This window comes from Podarcis pityusensis, assembly GCF_964106645.2.
Source record: "Podarcis pityusensis genome assembly, chromosome: 3".
Classification (NCBI taxonomy): domain Eukaryota; kingdom Metazoa; phylum Chordata; class Lepidosauria; order Squamata; family Lacertidae; genus Podarcis; species Podarcis pityusensis.
The window spans coordinates 93475712-93500366 of NC_138026.1; the positions used below are offsets into that span (position 1 = coordinate 93475712).

Below are 24655 nucleotides of genomic sequence, written 5' to 3' on the forward strand. Positions count from 1 at the left end.
AGACACATTCCATTTTCACTCTCACACGGAAGGGAATGTCTTGCCTAAAATAGTTCATGCTGCAACATGTACATGCATCGTGTTTATTCTTCAAAAAAAGTTGCTTTAATCATACAGAAAGGCATGGAGGTTTAATGTAATAAAAATATTTGATTAATGAACGAAGATTCACTTGACAGGGTGACAGCCCTGTTTCCGCCTGTTTCATGGGGTTTACATATACTCTGTACATGTTACAAGATCTGAGTAATCCCTGTGACCCATCTCAGCGCAAGCCAGACTCATCTGCCCAGGAAGCTCTATGGCTTCATCATCAGCCAACCCTAGAGTTTGAGGTGGGCCTCTTAGTAAACACTTCTCTGAGGAGGAGAGGTAATGTTACCAAACTTGGAAATAGAAGCTCAAACTTCTAAGATGAGGAATCTGAACGGAGTCTCCTCCTCCTCATTTGATTTGTATGCCACCTTTCCACAAAAAGAATCATGCTCAAAGCAGCTTCCAACAAAGGGATGCATCTCAAAATCAACCAAGGTAAGAACAATTTCATAGTAATGTAATAAAACAACATAATAACCAACATGCACAAAAATGAAACCATTTCAGTACTATAAATATAAGAAGATGGCATTAACAACACTAAACCTCCAGGAAACAGCCAAATTAACAAAGGAGCTTGACCGTTTCACCGTGGGCCTGGAAACATCCTCCCATGATGTTGCCCAGTGTCCCTCTCCTGCCACAGCTTCTTATAGAGCTTCTAAAAGTAGATGGCATAGCTGGAAACATCCCTCCTGTGACAAACCTCTACCTCCCAAGGCTGTTTGCTCTTCTCTGGGCCTCACTGGACAAGGCAGAGGACAAAATCTGAGGCCATCCAATGGTACCAAAGTGCAGAGTTCTGAGCCATACCTTCACATTCTTTGATGGCTGGAATTAAAAGGCCCAGTTTTGAACTAGGAGTGACCAGTGGAGAGGGATGCCACTGTGTCTATGACCTCCCAGAATCAGTGTCATTGCTGTGTATCTGGATGGGGCAGAATGGGGCAGCAACAGTGTCATGGTGTTGCAGACGCACAAGTGGGAGCACCAGATTGGCTACACCGATGCCCAGTGCCGGATTTACGTATAAGCTAAACAAGCTATAGCTTAGGGCCCCACTCTCTTGGGGACCCCCCCAAAAATTAAAGGAAAAAAACCTTGATGTACATTTCCAAAATATAAGATAAAAAACAAATAAAATAAAACATACATACACCGACAGTGTTTTGTGTTGTGTAGGCTCCTGTGATGTAAGTAATGGGCCCCACCTGCTAGCCTGCTCCCTAAAATATCACTGGTTTGCTCATTTCTATATATAGGGTGCCTTCGTTCTGCATGGACCGGTTGCATAGCATATATTTCACTATTAATATATTTCTTAATTGTATTTCAGTTCAACAATTACTTTGATAATATATTTTGTTATGTGCAAATGTCTTTAGATACCCATTAGGTCCATAAATTACCATATATTCAACACAATAAACGGTGACAATTTGTTGTTGACAAAGGACAGCTGGACATATAAAGGGCCCCATTACCTTCAGTAGCTTGGGGCCTCATCAAACCTAAATCCGGCCCTGGATGCCCCCGTACTGCCCTGACTACATCACTGTTGTGTCCCACTCCTGGTCCAGATCAATAGGCAGTAGTGATGCTCCTTCCAAGAGGCCAGGTGCATGGGGCTGCCCTTTCCCACCAGTTGCTCCTGCTTTGAGCCTTGTTGGGTCAGCATCTGCAAAAACTTGGAGCCCTCCCAGATCTTGCACAACCTGTTTCTTGTTGTCTTGCTCAAGTTCAGTTCTCCCCAGGCCTTGCCTAGCACCTGATAAGCTCACAGCCTGCCTAGAAGAAGACAGTGGTTCACTCCAGCACTGTCGCTGTGTGGTTCCAGCTAGGCTGTCAGCTTGATGGCAGCTCTGTTCACTGCTAAAGCAATCACACAGAGGAGTAAACCCGGGCGTGGACCGGGCTTAAATTTAACAACTGAAATTGTGGTGTTTTACAGAGTGTTTATTTTTTACTCCAACTTGTGGCTGAATGCAGCCTATCTGTCTTGTATTGTGGCCATCATCCTAACCTGTTTGGCAACAACTCCCGTTTTTGCTTCCCTAAGTAAGTGACGAAAAACAGGAGGAGGCTTATCAAACTACAATAAATGATTTGGTGAACCATATTTCGCCGAATGTAGACTGGCCTTTCTCCACCTGGTGCCCCCATATATTGCAGGATTCCAATTCCCATCAGCCTTAGCTAGTATTGCCAAGGTCCTAGATTACAGGAGCTTAGAGTCCAGCAACATATAAAGGTTACCAGGTGCAGCAAGACCAGTGTTTACCATATTTGATTATTCATACTTCTACCTGCAAGGTTACAATGACAATCATGGACTTGGTTTGTATACAGTTCACATTAACTCCTGACTATTAATTGAGTCAGTAACTATGAGATGACGTTCACGCTTCTCTGATGTTATACAGTCATACCTCTAGTTACGTACCGCTCTGGTTACGTAACGTTCAGGTTATGAATGCGGCACAGAAGCGATTTGCGTGCTTCGCACATGTGCAGAAGCAATCTGCACGCTTCACGCACGTGCAGTAGTGGCGCTCTACTTACAGACTTTTCAGGGTGCAAACGGCACCCCGGAACGGATCGCATTCGTAAGTGGAGGTACCACTGTAATTAGTATTTAAGGCAGGACAAAAATCCGACCATCAGAGCAACTCAGTAGCTCATTTTTGCATCTTTAAAGACATCCTATTAAGACATGACTCAACCGAAGCCCATTTGGGGGGGGGGGGCCTTGGGCAAGGTGCAGTCAGTGAGTCCCCTTCATGATTGGGCTCACCAGCTGTCCCTGCAATCCATTCACTTGCAAAGTCTGTATAACTTCCCAGAACAAAAGACATTAAATGGAAGATGTTGCTCTGTCTCCTCATTTTATCACTGGAGAGGACAGGTGAGCAGGAAATGACAGGAAGGAAGAGGAACAGGAGGAGAAGGAGGAGAAAGAGGGCAGGGCCAAGGGACAATAATAGATCACCTGCTTGTTTGGGGTGGGGGCACAGCTGTCCAATGACGTCTGCTCCTCTTGCCTCAGCATTCACAGCTATCAGAATCAAGACACGTGACAAATAATTGAACAAATTCGTGGAAGACATGAATTGCTAATAGCCATGATGGCTTTGCTCTGCCTCAATAGTTGGAGGCGGTAATGCTTCTGAATATCAGTTTCTGGAAATCACAGGAAGATGAAAGGGCTCTTGTGCTTTGGTCCTGCTTGGAGGTTTCACTCAGGCATCTGGTTGGCCACTGTGAGAAGAGGATGCTGGACTGGCCTAGTCCAGTATGTTCTTCTTATGTTCTTATAATGGTACTGCAGAGAGAAGGTACACTTAACTGTTCAACGATGTTCACAGCTGCCACAAAATGTTGAAGAAGGGGTTTTGAGATGCTAATTCTCAGTGAGGGCAGAGGGTTTTTGTGTGATTGCAATCAGCACCCATTACATAATCCCCACTGAAGTGTTTTCTTTGGAGGGAAGGAGGGCAATTCAGACTGGGGGGAGGAATACATTGCTGTGGGAACATCAGAAATAAACAAACCATTTGAAGGGTTTAGAGTGCCACAATATTTATAAAATTAGAACGTCCCACTCCTTGGACGCAACTTAGCTTATGTGGGCAGACATGGTGAATGATGTCAACTGGTATTTATAGCTCCTGCGGCATCTCTGGAGTCCTTGGTGTCATAACATTGGCTTATTAGCCACAAGGTTCTTTATGCAAATCCCACAAGCCGCTTGTCTTACACCCAAAAGATCAACACAACTTTCAAAAGAAAAGAAGAAGAACGTTTCTATGTTTATTTCACAAGTCCTCCTAGAAGCATTTGTGAAGCACGAATGCTTATACCTTTCTCCAGCTGGAACATAACAGTGAATCATGACTCATATAGCAGAGAATTTGCTATACCACCGGCTAGAAACATAGGCTTGGTTAGTACATTAACTTAGAGCAGCCACTTTGCAGCTGTGGTGGGGAAGCATCAATACAGATGGACTCCCACCATTACCACAATGTAATGAGTGCAGATGATATGATATCCTGTATCCTCAGCTTTGTTAAATAAATGTTAAGGCTATTCAGGCATTCAAGCGAAGTCATGTGATCTCGGCATGATTAGTAGGGCATGATCATCCCTGACTGGAGAGTCTAACCATATTCAGTTAAATGTAGCTAGAAGCTTACCAGAGACAGTGATACTACAGGGAGCATGACCATGTTGTTGCTCCTCCTGGATCTCTTGGTAGTGCCTGATAATATCAAGCACTGACATTCTTCTGGGGCAACTGAAAAGGATGGGACCAGGAAGTACCATTTTGGGGGGGCTCATATCCCTTCTGAAGGGACGCGGGTGGCGCTGTGGGTTAAACCACAGAGCCTAGGACTTGCTGATCAGAAGGTTGGTGGTTCGAATCCCCGCGACGGGGTGAGCTCCCATTGCTTGGTCTCTGCTCCTGCCAACCTAGCAGTTCGAAAGCACGTCAAAGTGCAAGTAGATAAATAGGAACCGCTCCAGCGGGAAGGTAAACGGCATTTCCGTGTGCTGCTCTGGTTCTCCAGAAGCGGCTTAGTCATGCTGGCCACATGACCCGGAAGCTGTACACCAGCTCCCTCGGCCAATAAAGTGAGATGAGTGCTGCAACCCTAGAGTCGATCACAATTGGACCTCATGGTCAGGGGTCCCTTTACCTTTTTACCTTTATCCCTTCTGAAAAGCAATCTGCTGTCAGTTGTAGCTGCCTGGTTCATTTATTTCATAAAATTTATAGACTGCTTGGTTGTAAAAACAAACAAACAAACAAACAAACAAACAAACAAACCCTAAAAGCAGTTTACAAAAGATGAAATAAGGGGGGGGGTCACAATCCTACTTTATAATATGCAAAATTTAAAATACTAAAACTGATTAAAATTACCTCAACTTTCTAATCATCTGGGTAGGTCTGTCTGAACAGGAATGTTTTTAGCAGGGACCAAAAGGCACCTGCTTGAGCTCAATAGGCAGGGAAATCCAAAGTGTAGATGCAGCCATACTAAATGATCAATTTTTTTACAAATGTGGAACAGGTATTCTGTGGCATCTGTAGTGGTGTCAATTCCACCAATCAAGGCACTTGAGTGGGCACATGTGGGGGAAGGCAATCTCACAGATAAACTGGTCCCAAGTTTTAAAGGGCATTATATCTAGAAAGAGGTGCCGGAACTCACCATGAACACCTCCCTTGTTCTCCTGTAATGGCAATGGTGCCCACCTGAGAGGTTCCAGAACTGAGTTCCAGAGAGTTCCAGCTGGAAAGAAGCCTTGAACCTGACTCGATAGCAAATTGGTAACCCATGTGCATCTCCGAGAACAGGTGCTATATGCTGACAAGGCCTCACTCCTGTCGACCTAACCCCATACCATTTGCTTCACTGGCTGCCATTATGTCAGGAATTCCTCTAGCTGGGCTATAATGTGCATTTGACGTTGCCCCAAAGCCCCACTCTAAAGTTAGCCTCAGGACAGTTGAAGATATTCCACCCTCCACGACCTTTTAATGGATTTGGCCTTAATTATAGAGAAAATATCTAGTCACCTCCCCCACATCACGTCAGCGCCAACGAAACCTGATGGCTGACACAGGGGGAGGCTGACAAGACCTGACAGGCCTGTAAGTGTTATAATGATAGGTTCTCATTAGGGTCCGGATGATCATGAAAACAGCCATGTTTTCTGATGCGGGCGCCATGTCGAATTTAGCAGCCACAGCAGCAAGGATCGTACAGAGAGTACTTTTCAGGCCCAGTATTCTTCGTGCCATGTAGTGGCTGACAGGCTGTCAGGATTGTCAGTCACATCATGTTATTGATTCCAAAGTGCCTGTTGTCGCTACAGCCACACTGACACAATGTGTGATATTGAAGCACAGCCTAGCCCACTCGGGTTGGCAGCTTGTACTGCTGGGCTGGTTTTGGGTAGGAGAAGAGAAAGAGAGAGAGAGAGATGAAGGACAAGAGATGGAAACATGATCCATAAAGATGAACTTGTGTCGCCCGGCTTTCCTGTTGTAATCATGCTTGCTACATAAGATCTTGTTAACAAAGATCTGTTTTTTTGTTTTAAACATCTTTATTGAAAATTCAAAAAGTACATAATTATATGTGCACTAAACATGGTGAGGCGTAAATAAAAAAAGAGAAAAAGAAGAAAAAGAGAAACAGAACCCTTGTAGAAGGGAAAATAAAGGGGGGAGAGGAAAAAACCCAAAACTGTATACTTTACAAGGTTGTTGTTGTACTTCACCAGATCTTAACCTATTACAGTATGTGTATGTTAAGTTGTGGGCAAACATATCAGACGACACAGCGATTCTTCCAAAACAGCTCTTTATTTGTAAGCTGGAACAGAACTAACTGAGGAGCTCAGTCAGCCTGCTTATATAGAACTCCAGAACAATGTAACTGTTGCCATTTTCTAAAACTATCCAATCACTGAACGTCACTTTCGATCCTTCATTTGCATACAAACTATCCAATCACTGAACGTCACTTTCGATCCTTCATTTGCATAACTATCTACAGTATCCCCCTGCTGGCCCAGGGTAAGAACTTCAGTACATAACACCCCTCCCCACCGAGATAAGGCGTCAGTTACAATCGTAATGGTTTCCTTATATACAGCACTATACGTAATGGTTCAAGTAGGCACAAAAGCATATCGGTTACATTTCACATACTTAGACCAACAGTGATACATGTCGAACAACATAGTCCTTTAAATAAGTTGGGTGCTTGGAAACTCTGCCAGACTGCCGGGGACTGGTAGCCAAGTCCGGGGGGCCACCCAATTCTTGCTGAGGCTGTGGTGCGACCCTAGGTGGTGTTGAAACCAAGTCCCCTGGATCTGCTGCTGTGGGTGGAGCCTCCGCAAGTGGAGTGGTCTGAGTCTGTGGTAAGTCTGGCAGACCCTCTGAAGTGGCTTGGTTCGGCTCCACGCTGGCAGTTTGCGAGAGAGGTGTAGGTGGAGCCTCACCATCTGTAAGTGTCTCTTCCGGAGCCACGAGTGCAGTTGGGGGCACCACGGTAGTGTCCAAGTCCCCAACCCTGCGCCTAAGCTGGTCTATGTGCTGGCGCCACAAGCGTCCGTCTTCGAGTGCCACCTGGTACGAGCGAGGTCCAGTGACTCCCACTATTGTGGCTGGCACCCAAGGAATGTCCCCCACATAGTTCCGGGCAAAGACCTGGTTTCCTGGAACAAATGACCGTGGCGCATTGGCACAGCCTGGGGGTTCGGCCACGGCAAAGTCCGGGTACAGCCGGTTGAGCGGGGACCTGAGGCGGCGGCCCATAAGCAGTTCAGCAGGACTCCGCCCTGTGGCCGCATGAGGGGTGATGTGTTGCACGAACAAGTATTCGGTGACCCGCTCGTGCCAGTCTCCCCGGTCCAGGCGCGCCAGTGCCTCTTTTGCCGAGCGCACCATTCTCTCCGCTTGCCCGTTGCTGGATGGATGAAATGTGCCGTTAGGGCATGGCGGATGCCCAGTCCCAAAAGATACCGCTCAAAAGTGCCTGACATGAACTGCGGTCCGTTGTCGGAAACAAGGACATCAGGACACCCATGCGTCGCAAACAGGCCTCGCAGCACCCGGATGATGGCCTCGGTAGTGGTGGAGGGCATCAGGGCCACCTCCAGCCATTTGGAATAGGCGTCCACCACTACCATAAAGGTCCGGCCGTGAAAGGGGCCAGCCAGATCGATGTGCACCCTCGACCAGGGTGTCTTGGGCGTCTCCCAGGTGTGTCCCTTAGCTGCCGGTGGTGCAGGCCTCGATTCTTGGCACGCTTGACAGGCGGACACCCAGGCAATGATGGCATCGTCCATGTTAGGCCACCAGACGTAACACCGAGCCAACGCCTTCATTTTGACAATTCCCGGGTGGCCAACGTGCAGAGCCTCCAGGACGCGTTGACGGAGTCTTTGGGGAATCACGACGCGGTCTCCCCACAGCAGACAGGCGTGATGAGCTGAGAGTTCATGTTGTCTGGTTGCGAAAGGCTGGAACTCCGATGCAAAAGGCCCTTGTGGCCACCCCCTCCACACCCAGTTGAGCACACGGCTGACGGTGCGATCCTGGGCAGATGCGGAGGCCACAGTGGCAGCCGATACAGGCTCTGCCGGAAGATCCTCAATCAGGAGGAGCGATGAAGCTGGAGCCGGGTCTTCCACAAACGCTGGAAGAGGGCAACGGCTGAGGGCGTCGGCATGGCCCATCAATTTCCCCGGGCGATGGACGAGCCGGTAGTGGTAGACAGCCAGGAAAACAGTCCATCGCAGCACGCGCAGCGAGAGGACCGGTGGAGTTGGACGATCACCGGCGAGGAGGCCCAGGAGCGGCTTGTGGTCAGTGATGAGGTCAAAAGTCCTGCCGTAGAGGTATTCATGGAACCTCTTCACTCCAGCCACAAGTGCCAGTGCCTCCTTGTCGAGCTGGCTGTAATTCCGTTCCGTTGGAGATAGCGTCCTGGAAAAGTAGGCAAGCAGTGCTTCTCTTCCGTCTGGAAAACGGTGACTAAGGACAGCGCCGATGCCAAAAGGTGAGGCATCACAGGCAAGGACCAGCGGCCTGGATTCACTGTACTGTACCAGCACACTGTCCGATGAAAGGAGAGCCTTGACCGCGTTGAAGGCAAGTAATTTGCGCCCCCTAACCCCTAACCTGCCGCCGCTGCCAGCTTCTTCTTGCTGCTGCCTGGTCTGGTCTGGTGTGGTTCTCTCCCGCGCTCAGCGCTGCGCTGGGCGGCCGCTGCACTGTCCCTCCCCCAGATAGTCCCTCGCTCTCTCTCCGCACCACACGCCTGGCACCCACCCCCTCCACAGTGGGCGGCGACCCAGCGGCTCGGATCGGATTCGCACAGCCAGCACTGCAGTGAGAGAGAGTGAGTGAGCCAGGTAGGGGCAGAGAGCTGCGAGTGCGAGCGTGCCCCCCCCAGATGTTGCGCCCGGTGCGGCCGGCCCCCCCTGCACCCCCACGCTACGCCACTGGCTCCAAAACAATGTAACTGTTGCCATTTTCTAAAACTATCCAATCACTGAACGTCACTTTCGATCCTTCATTTGCATAACTATCTACAGTATCCCCCTGCTGGCCCAGGGTAAGAACTTCAGTACATAACAGTGTAAGATGGATTCCAAATATCTTTGAATTTGTCCATGGCAAGTCTGCATTTATATGCAAGTTGTTCATATGTTGTGAGTTTGTATAAGTCTTTAATCCAATCTTAGAAGGGAGCCGCATTTTTATTTTTCCAATTCATCATTATCAGTCTTTTTGCTGTGGTAAGGGCACAGAGAGTCCGCTCATATTGTCCTTTTGTAAGGTTCCATGTCCTGGGCATATAATTCAAGAGGATATTTTGCTCTGTAAATGTAAGGTTGTTCCGTACAGTTCTGTTGATGGTTTCCGTTACCTTCAGCCAAAACTCTTTCAATATAGGACAATGAAAAACATATGTTCTAGAGAAGCATTATCCCTATTGCATCTCCAACAGTTAGATGCATTAGATAGCCCCTTTTTAAAACAAATGTAAAGGGGTCCAGTATATTCTCTCTATTATTTTTTGTTGTATGAGCCTCATACAAAGATCTGTTTTATGGAAGAATGGAAGCCTTTTTTGGACTGTTTAAAGAAATATTATAATATGATGAATTTGCAACCAGGATATGAACTATGGGCAACAGAAATAATTACAGATTATTGTATTATGGTCATGATATAAAAAAGTGAAAACAAGATACAGCAGAGACAGAATAAAAAACACCACAGAAAATGGGATGGGAACTCGATAAAACAAACAAACAAAAATTAAGTATTGGAATTATATGTGAAATTTGTCGAAATTTGATAAAAAGTATTTTTTTTAAAAAAAAATATCTCGTTAAAAGAGGGCTTTAGAGATGGGGAAAGGCCATAGCTCAGGGGCAGAGCAACTGCTTCACAGACAGAAGGTCCCAGGTTCAATACCTCACACAGACAAAACGCCCTTTTTTTTTGGACATTCACTATTGCAACATAGCTGCTCCCCATTTGTGCCACACTCTTCAGCAGACAAAGCTTAGTGGCTTCCTTGCCTGTTTTAGCTATGCTCTGGTGCAACTTCACATCAAAAGCTGAAAAGCTGCCCTCTAATACATGTTACTACCTTGTCAGTTTCGGCACAATCAATACAAATAAAGTTCAACAGCAGACAGAGCCAAAGGTAGGATCTGCAAGCATAAATCAATAAGGTGTTTAGGAGATAAATGGCATGTGTTATAACTCTCTGAAATCCTTTATTTCTGCTTCCCAGAGACCACATCATGACGCCAAAAAATCAATTCAGAAATCTCCTCACTTCACCCCAACTTGGTTCAATGTTCTCTAGAGAGAAACTTTGTGCAAGCTTTAAAAAAAACAACCCACAAGGACAATCGCCCCAATCCAGCGAAAGTCCATGAGCATTATTGAAGCTTTCTTCTGGCATGAGTTATCTGAAATTGGATGGGGAATTGTGTGTGAAAATTGCCGCTTCACACCCATTTCTTTAGCCTCACCCACCAGAGCTGGTGTGGTGTTGTGGCTAGAGTGTCAGCCTAGGACCTTGGAGATGAAAAAACAAAATAAAACACATTTTAAAAACATTTATTTATTTAAATATTTGCGGCACACAACATACAAAGCTACAGTAAGGTCAATAAAAACGTCAGTAAATACTGGTTGGGGAAAAGAATTTCACATTTCAACAGCATGTCTGAATTAACAGTTTTCCCATGGCATCTAAAAGAAGACACGAATGATTCCTGCCAAGCCTCTACTGGCAGGGAGTTCCACAGGGCAGGGCCTACCACACTAAAGAGTTGGTCCTTAGTAAATGATGACCAAACCTCAGGGACATGGGGAACATGAAGTGCCCCATCAGAGGATCTCAGTGCCTGTACACACTTCATGAATTTAAAGCACATGACTTCCCCCAAGGAATGCTGGGAGCTGCAGTTCCTAGCACCCTTAACAAACTAGATTCCCCAGGATTCTTTGGGGAAAGTCAGGTGTGTTAAATGGATTGCGTGTACAGAACCAGTGATGGAGGTGGAGCATAAGGAATCATAAAGTACTTCAAGCTCAAGTTGTTTAGGGCTTTGTGAATGAACACAAAAAAACCCATGTGAACCTGGCCCAGTAGCAAACTGGCAACCAGTGCAGCTCCGCCAGCAGGGCGGTAAGGTGTTGCCAGTAACTTATGAACAGTTCGGCCGCTGCCTTCTGTACCAGTTGCAGCTTCTGGACCAGATATAAGGGCAGCCCCACATATAAAACGTGTTGCAGACAATCAAATTTATCATAACAAAATTCCTTCCAGTAGCACCTTAGAGACCAACTACGTTTGTTATTGGTAGGAGCTTTCGTGAGCATGCACACAAAAGCTCATACCAATAACAACCTTAGTTGGTCTCTAGGGTGCTACTGGAAGGAAATTTTTTATTTTGTTTCGACTACAGCAGACCAAGGGACGCGGGTGGCGCTGTGGGTAAAACCTCAGCGCCTAGGACTTGCCGATCATCAGGTCGGCGGTTCGAATCCCTGCGGCGGGGTGCTCTCCCGTTGCTCGGTCCCAGCGCCTGCCAACCTAGCAGTTCAAAAGCACCCTTGGGTGCAAGTAGATAAATAGGTACCGCTCTGGCGGGAAGGTAAATGGCGTTTCCGTGTGCTGCGCTGGCTCGCCAGATGCAGCTTGTCACGCTGGCCACGTGACCCGGAAGTGTCTTCGGACAGCGCTGGCCCCCGGCCTCTTAAGCAAGATGGGCGCACAACCCCAGAGTCAGACACAACTGGCCCGTACGGGCAGGGGTACCTTTACCTTTACCTTTTTACAGCAGACCAACACGGCTACCTATCTGTAACTAAATTTATCAAAAATAGAGTCTGAGCATAAATAGTCTTGTGCCAGCTGACAATCCCCCTGGCAAAGGGGTTCCTCACTCAGTGCAACAGCACAATTCATGGGCAACAACTTATTCTGCAGCTTCACCTACAAACAAAACAAAACAGGGTCAGTTGGCTGATCTCACTCAGTCCTGAACAGAACACACACTCCCTTGTACATGCTGAACATAGGGCATTGGCTGGCCACAATTAAATGACTAAATCCCATTGCTTTTCATGGGGAACTTAAGCATGCACTCATTGAAATCTGGGAGACTGAAAGTGCTTCGTTTTGGCTGGATTCTGCCCATGCACCATTTGCTGTTTGCTATGAGTTCAGCTGCTCACAAGTCACTCTTCCCTATTCTCTAAAGGTTACAGCACAAACCATTAAGCATGTTTCCAGGATGTGTTGCAAAACTATATATATTTTGTTCTGCTCCCTGAAGATAGACTTCAGGGGACAAACTGCTGCACTGATGATATGTTTGAGAAGTCATTTCAATGCCGGGCTCCTAGAAACCAGCTATTTTCTCTGGATAGAAGTGAATAGCTTAGAAGGCTGGACTGAGCAACTGCTAAGGTAATTCCCATCCAGCTCTTTTGTTTCCCGTGCTGCTGCTCTCTCTGTAACAGTGATCTGTAATCTCTGATCCTACTGGGATGCACCAGACTACGGCTTCCTTGGCACTTTTCTCAAGTGGCTCTTGCACATTTTGGGGGGAGGAATTACCTCTGTCCATGGTCAATGGCAAAAGTCAGCAGGGTTGGCCACTTCCTGAGGTTAACACCCTGGTAGGGATTCCCACTGCTGAAAACCGTCACCCCATATGCCTTCTCCTCTTCCCTGTTGTGGGGCAGTGATGGCAGCAAGAATGGGGGCAATGATGGTAGCAGGAATGGGGCAGTGATGGACCTCAGTGTCTGGGCTCAACGATGGGGTTGGAGTTGCTCCTTCAGGTACACTGGGCTGAGGCCATTTAGGGCTTTAAAGGTCAGCACCAACACTTTGAATTGTGCTCAGAAACGTACTGGGAGCCAATGTAGGTCTTTCAGGACCGGTGTTATATGGTCTCGGCGGCCACTTCCAGTCACCAGTCTAGCTGTTGCTGGACACCGTCATATTTAAGCTATGGAACTCTCCCATAGGAGGCAGTGATGGCCACCAACTTGGGTGGCTTCAAAAGAGGATTGGACGAATTCATGGAGGAAAGGGCTGTTATGGCTACTAACCATGATGGCTGAGCTACAGGAGGGGAGAGTGCCCTTGTGCCCAGCTCCTGCTTACGGTACTAAGATGGGCCATTGGCCTGATCCAGCAGGCTCTTCTTATGCCCTTATGTTCTCCGATCAGCCCCAGGCAGCATGGAGGGGCACCACTGCCCCATCCTTTTATTAGAAATAATTGTAAAAGATCTTAAAAGCATATTCTCCCAATTAATCCGGGGTGTCAGTGAAAATGGTTTTTTATTTCACCAGTTTAACTGATGAATTAATTAAATACCCTGCCCCAGGGAAAAGTAAATCTCTGTGTGACATAGTTCACATGGGGAAGTGAAAGAAAATGAGCACACAAGCGAGGCATAGATTTGAAAGTTCCTTGCCTGCTAGAATCAGGGCTATGGCACCTAAACAATGAGATTTGAGCTTGGTGCGAATACGATGGTCACCTGTAACTGCACCAGGGCACAATGTGTAATTCCAAGGGTAATCACAGCAAAATGATAGCAATGGAAGTGTCTTCATGACAGAAAGCAGGTGGTTGACAAGGTGAAAGAACGTTCCATTTCTTAGCACTAAATATTAGCTTTCAGGCAACGTTTCTGGCGCACCATTGAAGCATGACCGACATAGGGAAGTGCTGAACAGCTTTCTAGCTATTTGATAGAATTGTTATCATCATAGCTAAACAAAAAACACCCAGCCCACATTGAGATGCATGTTCGTACAAAGCAGCTGACATGCTGAGTCAGGCGACTGTTAATCTAGCATATCATTCTTATTTTGATATTGGCCATGTAGATGCTCAGAGGAAGTTAGGCAAGATGACAAAATTAAGCCCCCTGTTTTGTTTTGTTTTTCTAATTCCCAGAACCCGGTACTCACAGATGCATTGTCCCTGAACACTGGAGAGTTTATTTCTAGTTGCTATGGCTGGTAGTGGCCAATAGAACTATTATTTCATCCTTCTTTATAGTGAGCATTTATGAGAATCAATGAGCTGTGTCAATGAATTCCATAGATAACCAGTGCTGTTTTTAAGAAAGTAGCTGCATGAGAGTGAGATCTGTTCTGAGAAAGCAAACATAATTTCTTATTTACTCTGAATTTTCTTGCCAAAGGTTGCAGGCAGCTTTACCTGCAGCAATTGCATGTTGATTGCCCTCTTAAAAGACAAAGTCCAGCAACTGGAGGAACGTGTAGCTACGCTCCAAAGAATTAGAGAGCTGGAGCTCTTCTTGGAAGCAACAGAGCACACCGTCTCCACCAAGGAGGAGACAGGGGACTCCCCTGAGAAGGACGCTAGTTCACCAACACAGGAGCCAGATATATGGAGAAACGTGACTCAAAGAAGTAGGAGGCCCAGGGTTCGCTCTGATTGTTTAGAAATACACAATCGCTTTGAGGTCCTCTCCCCTAGCATGGAAGACGAAGAGCAGACTCCATTTGAGGATCTCTCCCTCATTACAGTCGATCAGGTATATGAAGACGAGCAGCAAAGTCAGTCCTCAGGGAATGTGCAGGCGACCTTGGAGCGGACAGCTCACGGAAGAACCCCGACCAAACCTAAGAGGAGGCGTGTAGTGGTGATAGGGGATTCCCTACTGAGGGGAACAGAAGCAGTGATCTGTGGGCCTGACAAGATGTCTCGGGAAGTGTGCTGTCTCCCCGGGGCTAAGATCCAAGATGTAACTGAACGACTGCAAGGAATCATAAAACCCACTGACAAATACCCCTTCCTCTTGGTTCATGTGGGAACCAATGACACTGCAAGCAATAGCCTCCAGAAGATCAAAAGAGACTACGAGGCTCTGGGCAGGAAATTGAAGCAATTAAATGCACAAATTGTGATCTCATCTGTCCTCCCAGTTGAACGACGTGGCCCAGGGAGAGAGGGGAAAATAGTGGAAGTGAACAGCTGGCTTCGCAAATGGTGTAAACAGGAACGGTTTGGATTCTTAGATCACGGACTGCAGTTTCTTGAAGATGGACTTCTGGCAAGCGATGGGCTGCACCTCACAACGGTTGGGAGGAATGTTTTTGCCAAAAATCTCAGAAACCTCATCAGGAGGGCTTTAAACTGACTAATGTGGGGGAGGGAGACAGTGCTCCTGAAGGTAGGAGTCTATCAATTGATGAAGATGATCATCCAAATGTCATAGACCAAATGGAGCAAACAGCACGCAGACCTAGTGGTGGGAGGAAAAAATCCTTAAATAAGAGTCACGGGGGAATGATTAATGGACTTCAATGTCTGTACACTAATGCGCAAAGCATGGGAAATAAACAAGATGAGCTTGAGCTCTTGGTACAGCAAACTAAATATGACATAATAGGCATCACTGAAACCTGGTGGGATAAGTCCCACGATTGGAATGTAATAATGGGGGGATACAATCTATTTCAGAGAAACAGACCAGACAAGAAAGGAGGAGGAGTGGCGTTATATGTCAGGGATGTGTATACCTGTGAAGAGATCCAAGATTTAGAACCTCAAAGCCAAAGTGAGAGCATTTGGGTCAAAATTAAGGGAGAGAAGAATAACAGTGACCTCATTGTGGGAGTTTACTATAGATCCCCAAGCCAAACGGAGGACATAGATGATGCCTTCCTGGAACAGATGGCCAAGCATGCAAAAGGAAGGGAGATAGTAGTAATGGGGGACTTCAATTACCCGGATATTTGTTGGATGTCAAACTCAGCCAAGAGCATAAGGTCAAACAGATTCCTCACTGGCCTTGCAGACAACTTCATTGTCCAGAAAGTGGGAGAAGCAACAAGAGGAACAGCCATTTTAGATCTGGTCCTAACCAATGTTGATGACCTGGTTAGTGGGGTAGAAGTGGAAGGATCATTAGGCGCGAGTGATCATGCTCTTCTGAAGTTTACTATACAGTGGAAAGGAGCAGCCAAGCATACTAGGACTCAATTTCTTGACTTTAAGAAAGCTGACTTCATAAAACTTAGGGAAGTGCTGGGTGAGATCCCATGGACAGTAATACTAAAAGGAAAGGGAGTTCATGATGGCTGGGAGTTTGTTAAGAGGGAGATACTAAAAGCACAACATCAGGCAATACCAATGAGACAGAAACATGGAAGGTGCCTAAAGAAGCCAGGGTGGCTATCTAAAGAACTTTTAACTGAGTTAAGATTAAAAAAGGATGTGTACAAAAAATGGAAAAGGGGGGAAACCACCAAAGAGGAATTCAAACAAATAGCCAGCACGTGTAGACACAAAATCAGAAAAGCTAAAGCACAGAATGAACTCAGGCTTGCTAGAGAGGTTAAAAGCAACAAAAAAGGCTTTTATGGGTATGTCCGTAGCAAAAGGAAGAACAAAGAAACAGCGGGGTCACTCAGAGGAGAAGATGGTGAAATGCAAACAGGGGACACAGAAAGAGCTGAACTCCTCAATGCCTTCTTTGCCTCAGTCTTCTCCGATAAAGAAAACAATGCCCGACCTGAAGAATTTGGAGCAAATTATTCAGCAAAGGAAACACAGCCCAGAATAACTAAGGAGATAGTACAAGAATACTTGGCTAGTTTAGATGTATTCAAGTCTCCAGGGCCAGATGAACTGCATCCAAGAGTATTAAAAGAACTGGCAGATGTGATCTCAGAACCACTGGCAGTCATCTTTGAGAATTCCTGGAGAACAGGCGAAGTCCCGGCAGACTGGAGGAGGGCAAATGTTGTCCCTATTTTCAAAAAGGGGAAAAGAGAGGACCCAAATAATTACCACCCAGTCAGTCTGACATCAATACCAGGGAAGATTCTGGAGCAGATCATTAAGCAAACAGTCTGTGAGCACCTAGAAAGGAATGCTGTGATCACCAATAGTCAGCATGGATTTCTGAAAAATAAGTCATGTCAGACTAACCTGATCTCATTTTTTGACAGAATTACAAGCCTGGTAGATGAAGGGAACGCAGTGGATGTAGCCTACCTTGATTTCAGCAAGGCATTTGACAAGGTGCCCCATGATATTCTTGTAAAGAAGCTGGTAAAATGCAGTCTTGACTATGCTACCACTCAGTGGATTTGTAACTGGCTGACTGACCGAACCCAAAGGGTGCTTATCAATGGTTCCTCTTCATCCTGGAGAAGAGTGACTAGTGGGGTGCCACAGGGTTCTGTCTTGGGCCCGGTCTTATTCAACATCTTTATCAACGACTTGGATGATGGACTCAAGGGCATCCTGATCAAATTTGCAGATGACACCAAATTGGGAGGGGTGGCTAACACCCTAGAGGACAGGATCACACTTCAAAACGACCTTGACAGATTAGAGAACTGGGCCAAAACAAACAAGATGAATTTTAACAGGGAGAAATGTAAAGTATTGCACTTGGGCAAAAAAAATGAGAGGCACAAATACAAGATGGAGGACACCTGGCTTGAGAGCAGTACATGTGAAAAGGATCTAGGAGTCTTGGTTGACCACAAACTTGACATGAGCCAACAGTGTGACGCGGCAGCTAAAAAAGCCAATGCAATTCTGGGCTGCATCAATAGGAGTATAGCATCTAGATCAAGGGAAGTAATAGTGCCACTGTATTCTGCTCTGGTCAGACCTCACCTGGAGTACTGTGTCCAGTTCTGGGCACCACAGTTCAAGAAGGACATTGACAAACTGGAACGTGTCCAGAGGAGGGCAACCAAAATGGTCAAAGGCCTGGAAACGATGCCTTATGAGGAACGGCTAAGAGAGCTGGGCATGTTTAGCCTGGAGAAGAGGAGGTTAAGGGGTGATATGATAGCCATGTTCAAATATATAAAAGGATGTCACATAGAGGAGGGAGAAAGGTTGTTTTCTGCTGCTCCAGAGAAGCGGACACGGAGCAATGGATCCAAACTACAAGAAAGAAGATTCCACCTAAACATTAGGAAGAACTTCCTGACAGTAAGAGCTGTTCGACAGTGGAATTTGCTGCCAAGGAGTGTGGTGGAGTCTCCTTCTTTGGAGGTCTTTAAGCAGAGGCTTGACAACCATATGTCAGGAGTGCTCTGATGGTGTTTCCTGCTTGGCAGGGGGTTGGACTCGATGGCCCTTGTGGTCTCTTCCAACTCTATGATTCTATGATTCTATGATTCTATGATTCTTTTCTCTCCCCCTCCCTCTCCTGTATATGTACATTAGTGTGCATTCATATGTGTGTGTGTGCATATATAAATCGCTCACCAGTTGTCTTTTTCACATGAACTATCCTAGCCTCCCCCCCATAAGCCAATGCATTTATTTATTTAATGCATTAATAACCTGCTCTTAAGCTAAAAGGATTCCCTAAGTGGCTTACAGATAATCAAAAATCTGGGTTGCAATATAAAAAGACACAACACAAACAGAAACAGAGGTAGGGAGGGAGGAGAAAACAAACAAACGTGGACACCAGTTCTAAAAGTTACAAATAATAATGATGCTACCAATAATAAGCAACTGAGATGGAAATAGTTCACAGTTGTGTGTGAAGCTGGACTCTCAGCTGAGTTGATGAAGTGCCACTGCTTTTTGGTGGTGGAGGCTGGTCCATTGGGGTGAATGAGGCATTGCCCCACGACTTCTGCTTGCCCTCATCTGCCTGCCCTCTTACTTACATCCATTCCAGGGGGCCTGTTAGCTCTATCCTCTTTAGTCTCATTGTTGCTTCTGCAGAACGAAGCAAGGAGAAGGATGAGGGCAAAACTTGAATTAGTTTGCTCTGCTCATCATTGGTTCTGGCTCTGCCTGTCATTGACTCTCACTCTTCCTACTGTTGGTCTCCCTGCCTTCCACCCTATCAGCGCCAATCCAATGGGCACCAGCCACTGCTGTTTCTCCTTCCCATCCTCCCCTCCCCTGCTCTCTCGCCTGAAGCCTGATGGAAGGCCTGCTGCCAGGTTACAGCTGATGGAGGGAGGATGCCAAGGGTGTCGATCTCTCAGCAGAGCCAAAGGAGTGACCCTGCTTCCCATCTCTCCCTCTATTCATCCATCCTCATGATAATATCATTACCCATCCCTAAACTCATCTGGAGGAGACTCTTGAGAGTCCCATGGACTGCAAGAAGATCAAATCTATCCATTATTAAGGAAATCAGCCCTAACTACTCACTGGAAGGACAGATCCTGAAGCTGAGGCTTCAATACTTTGGCCACCTCATGAGAAGAGAAGACTCCCTGGAAAAGACCCTGATGTTGGGAAAGATGGAGGGCACAAGGAGAAGGGGATGACAGAGGATGAGATGGTTTGACAGTGTTCTCGAAGCTACTAACATGAGTTTGACCAAACTGTGGGAGGCAGTGGAAGACAGGAGTGCCTGGCGTGCTCTGATCCATGGGGTCATGAAGAGTCAGACACGACTAAACGACTAAACAACAACCAACTCATCTCAAAACTCATCTTAGAGCCAGAGCTTAAAGCGTTGGAATAGGACCTTGTTGGAGGAACTGGTCATGGGGAAGGGGTTCATTTCTTTCATGAGTGCAAATCACCCTATGGATGAGATAACAGGTTCAAGGTCAGCCAAGCCGGTTGAATTGGCAATGACCCAATGCTGACTATATAAGCGATTAAGGCATGTCAGCTCCTTAGGTCTGGGACCTCATGCTGTCTGAGTGTTGGGGTCAGACTTGTGAAGTGAGTCGGAGTCTGTGTTGTCTTGGTCTGCTGGAGCAACAGATATATTATGTACTTCTATAAAACTGTATCTGTATCTGCAACTCCTACAAGCTGAAAGTATGTATCAGTGTCTGGAACTGTATTACTGAAGCCTTATCTTCTGCAGCAGTAAACTATGTTGGACCTTAAGCTGCCTCTGTGTGGTGACTGGAACTGGGGGCAAATTCTGCTATGTGAGTACCGCACCTCAGATTCCCTGCAGACCTGGGAGACCAGGATTCAAAGCCCTGCCCAGCCATGAAACTCACTGGGTGACCTTGCACCAGTCAGTCTCTCAGCCTAACATACGGTTGTTGTGGGGGATTTAATGAGTAGTGGGAGAGCCATGCACATCACCTTCAGCTCCTTGAAGTCGAAGGTAGGATATAAACGCAACAATTGAAATAAATAAATAAATAAATAAATAAATAAATAAATAAAACCTATATGGGGGGAAATAAAGAGACACAAACAGCCCCATGCTGAGGCTCTTGAAATAGAAACAGAAGCAGAACAAGAGAGGCAAGCTTCTTCTTCTGAATTAGTGAGCAGAGAGGTGAAACTGAAATAAGGCGGAATGTGGGCTGGGCCAGTGAAGCTGAAGGCATTTCTTCCACACCAAAGGGGGCTTTGCCTAAAGCAAGCCCTCTGCAACCTGTGCATCCTGCCTGTTGACAGGTGACGAAACCTGACTATTGAGAAAGAAGGCTGAAAATGCCAGAAGACAAAATCTCACACCACAGAAGGGTAGCATCAGCAGAGATAGGAGGAAAAAGAAACACCACGGGGAAAGCAGCAAGGAGCTATGTCAAATTACAGATAAAAATAGCTGGTATGGCCATTTCTTCAGCACAGGGCATGAGAGCCAGTGTGCTAAGCAGTTCAATGAGAGTTGGATTTGGAAAGTGAAAATCTTGGGTTTGAATCCTTGCTTACTACTGTATAAGAATGTTAGAAGATAAGAAGAGCCTGCTGGATCAGGCCAATGGCCCATCTAGTCCAGCATCCTGTTCTCACAGTGGCCCTCAGCCCTGCCCAACCTGAACTTAGGGTCATGGTTTATCTTCCCACTTGCAGGGCCTTGACTGAGGGTCTGTGTGAGTAGGTATTCCAAAAGGATTCCTTAGGCTTTCTAAAAACTTAACAAACACATCCAATGTAATTGTGGAAGTCTGTTGCGCCACCAATATTCAAGTCCCAAACTCCCAAAATTCAAGCTAAAGTCTTCCTCTGAATGTCATCCTTTCGGAGCCCAGAACATTTCCCACAAGTGATTTGTCTGGATATTGTTTTAGAAGTGATACCTTCTCACAAAGTCTGTTCATATTAGGCTAGTTGCAAAGGCTGCCCTTCGATTCCTTCATCTTACGAGGGAGATAAAGGAACATTCGTCAGTATCAAGCCCTAATGAATGTGACAGACCCTTTTCCAAAGGAGCAGTGACTGTAAATGTAAGATAGGGACAAGTTGGCAGGAGGAGATAGCCACGCTAACACCAAAGGAGTTCTGAAAGTTCTGAAGTCATCTTGTCTGGTTTTAGAACTAAGCATGTTGTAGAATGGTTTTTTCCTGGATGCAATGCAGCTCAACTTGTTTTTCATAACCTTGCCCTAATCATCGTACACCTGCATGTGTCAAAATATCTCTCCTCCCAAAGGCTGCAATTGTTCAAAGCAGAATAACCTGCACTCTGAGTGAACAATCTTTCCCTTGGAATTAGCTGAGATGCGTAATGTGGGAGCAAATGTCTCCACTAGCAAGTTTTGTCTGCCCTTCAAGAAGAGCGTGGTCTCATTCATGAAAAAAATCTGCTTTCCTTCTAATACCAATGGGACACCTGAAAGCCCTGTGATTCCTTCCTTGATCATTCTTATCAGACTTCTAGCCAGTTTGACTGATACTCTTGTAAAGAAAGATGAAAATGGAGAATCAAAGTTCTGTACCCAAAGGCTGTCAGCAACTGGCAAAGCTGGGGACCCATTTCTGTTCCATTATCTTTGCTGCAGAGATGGAGAATTTGGGCTTGCCCTCAGCTCAGGAAGGGCCTTCCTAGGCCTGTGATAGTATGTGCACTACCACCACATATGCTCCAACTGTCCTGAAAATGCTGGGACCGTCCTGAAAAACCACCACAGCTTCTCACAGTGAGTCCCAATTTCCCAAGGAGTCTTCCCTTCAGTACAGCATTTCAACAAGTTACCGAAAGTTCAGATCAGTGCATCCCTTGACCACATTTCTTAGACCTCTGCCTCCCGCTCCCTCCCACCTACTCAATATGGCTTTGCTTCCTGCTTCCTGTTTTGCTTCATGCCCTTCGGGGACCTAACCTTGCTCACTGCCTTTTCATGGAACTGGGCAAGCAGCAGCAGCAGTAGCAGGTGCTGGGCTGGGCTGGCAGCTGCGCATTGGGAGAAAGGCTGTTGCTGCCACCTGGGCTCGGACCCATGCACCTTCTCTGAGGTAGGTGCTTTGGATCTGAGCCACGCAGATCCTGAAATCCTGAACAGAGCCATGTTTCAGCAGAAGGAAACCTGGATAATTTCAAGAGACTTCATTCCAGGGAAGTGTTCTGAGGCTGAAGCACTACTGCAGCGAGCAAACTATTGCCATGGCCCTACGAATATCCAAGTTTTGCTTGAATTGTATAGAGAAGGCAATCTCTGTTATAACTCAAAATGCACCTTCTTTATTTTGAGAAACTGGGACTTGTTTACAGCAACCTTGAGATGCATGTGTGAGAATGGCTGATCACATTTACTTGGTCATCCTCTGCACCGTGATTCAGAGGAAAAAGTTAACCAGCACCCATAGGGACAGAGATGCGAACGAGGCCATGTCCTTGGCATTTGCAGTCATGCTAAGGCTGAAAGCATGAGAAAGGTGGTTTAGTCTCTGGGGGAAGGACATAGATGGCATTTGCTCTATGTCTCTTGGTGACTTGCCAATGAGCGCTATTAACATCAGCGTCTCCAAAAAGGTCAATCAATCAACCTGCATATTTGTGGGATGCCCTTTATGCCAAGCGCCTCCAGGGCACTTGCTAAAAATACAGACATCCAGCAGGGCCACTTAAAAACAAAGATAGCCAAAAAAGATTAAATGCAAAACACACATATGCATTAAGAGCTGGGTGAAGAAGACCCAGCGATAACCAGCAATTATCTCAATGACTCATTCAACTATATGGCCATATGTGGCTGAAGGAGGCTAGAGTCAGATGCCCTTTAAATGTTACCCCAGCTGCATGAGAGCTACGTTCCCAGGCCAGCCCTACCATTAGGAAGAGTAAGGCAGCTGCCTCAGGCTGGGGGGCGGGCAGGGAGCAGCAACAAGGTTGGGGGACAGAGCTGGGTGTGTCATACAGACCTTCAGGTGCAGTGAAGGATGCTGTTCCATTGCCAGTGCTGAAGTAAGAGTCAGCTGCCAGTTCAGTTGACATCCATGTGTGGAAACGGCGCTGGTGTGTGAGCCATCTTGTTCTTTGTCTTAAGCACAGCCAGTCTTGGACCAGCCCTGTTGCTCTTTTGTCAGTGGCTCTAATTCAGGTATTTGAATGGCCAGGCACCCTTGTCTATGGTGCAATTTGTTCGTAATGCTAAGCCATAATGCTAAGTGAGTATTCACTTGGGATGGTTGTTATATCTCTCTTTTAATTTTTCTCAGTTTCTCATTTTCCCAGTTTTCCAATCTTCAGTTCTCCCCATTTCCACATCAGTTTGCAATTGGGCTCAAGATATAAGAGAGGCCTATAGAGAAGAAAAGGCAGACAAGAGGGGTGACATAGAGGTGGGAGAGAGGAGGAGGGAAAGGAAAAGGAGAGACCACAGAGTTTGTGAATGGGATTCCTAGAGAAGAAGGGCAGAGGGAGAGACTAGTGGACACAAACAAGGAGCAGGTGGTGGAGAGATGAGAGGCAGTGGGAAACCCTGAGTGGAAGAACAAAGAAACAGAGAGGGAATGGATTCCAGAGTATAACACAAAGATGGAATGGGGGAAAGGCACTTGGAGCCCTAGGAAAGTGAGTGAAGAGACCCAAATCCTAATTCCCCAGCTCAATCACATAGATCATCTGTAGGAACATCACTGGTTGCCCCCCAGATTGGTGAGGCTAATCTGATGTCAACAAGAAACTGAGCCTCCAGGGTCATCAGCCCAGCAAAGTGGAATGCACTCCCAATAAAGATTCAGCAGGTGTATTCTGTGCTTCTAAATGTTTGCTGAACACTTTTTTATGCTTCCAGGTTGTGCAGACAATTAAGGGGGGTATATCTTTCTGTAATAGTTAGCTGGTGATCTGTGTTTTTAGTTTTTATTATATGTATATAATTGTTGCAGACTGTTTTGACTTTTCTTTTTAATGAAATTGTGGTCCTGAGCTGTTTAAGGCATTATAGGTCAAAACCAGCATTTTGAATGACCATGGCTGATTTCTCTGTTCTGAAACCCACGTCTGCTGCGCTTCTGGGAGAAGCAAGAGGTTCTCTTGGCATGTGAATGCTCTGAACTCTGTCCAACTAGAATCAGGCTGTATATAAGACTTCCAGGTTAGCGCCTCTGGCAATGGCGGATTTCCTCTGATCGGGAGGAATCCGCTTCGTGAGAATTAGGGTCTGGACCGCCGCGGCGAGGCGGAGACCCACTAAAAACCACAGGCGGGAGAAGCCTGTGGACATGGGATTCAGCTGGCACCTTTCGCGCCTCCCCTACTCGCGGGGAAACCCGGTTTCGGGGATCCGGAGCGACGTGGGGTGAAT

The 24655-nt window shown here is 46.4% G+C and overlaps 1 long non-coding RNA gene across 1 annotated transcript in view; it reads right to left on the bottom strand.

Moving 5' to 3' along the window:
- LOC308474255 overlaps window positions 1-4653 on the bottom strand; it is a 216381-nt gene extending 211728 nt beyond the window's left edge. The window contains exon 1 of the long non-coding RNA XR_013984623.1: window positions 4455-4653. This is a non-coding gene — a long non-coding RNA (uncharacterized lncRNA). The remainder of the gene's footprint in view (window positions 1-4454) is intronic.
- Window positions 4654-24655: the final 20002 nt, after the last annotated feature.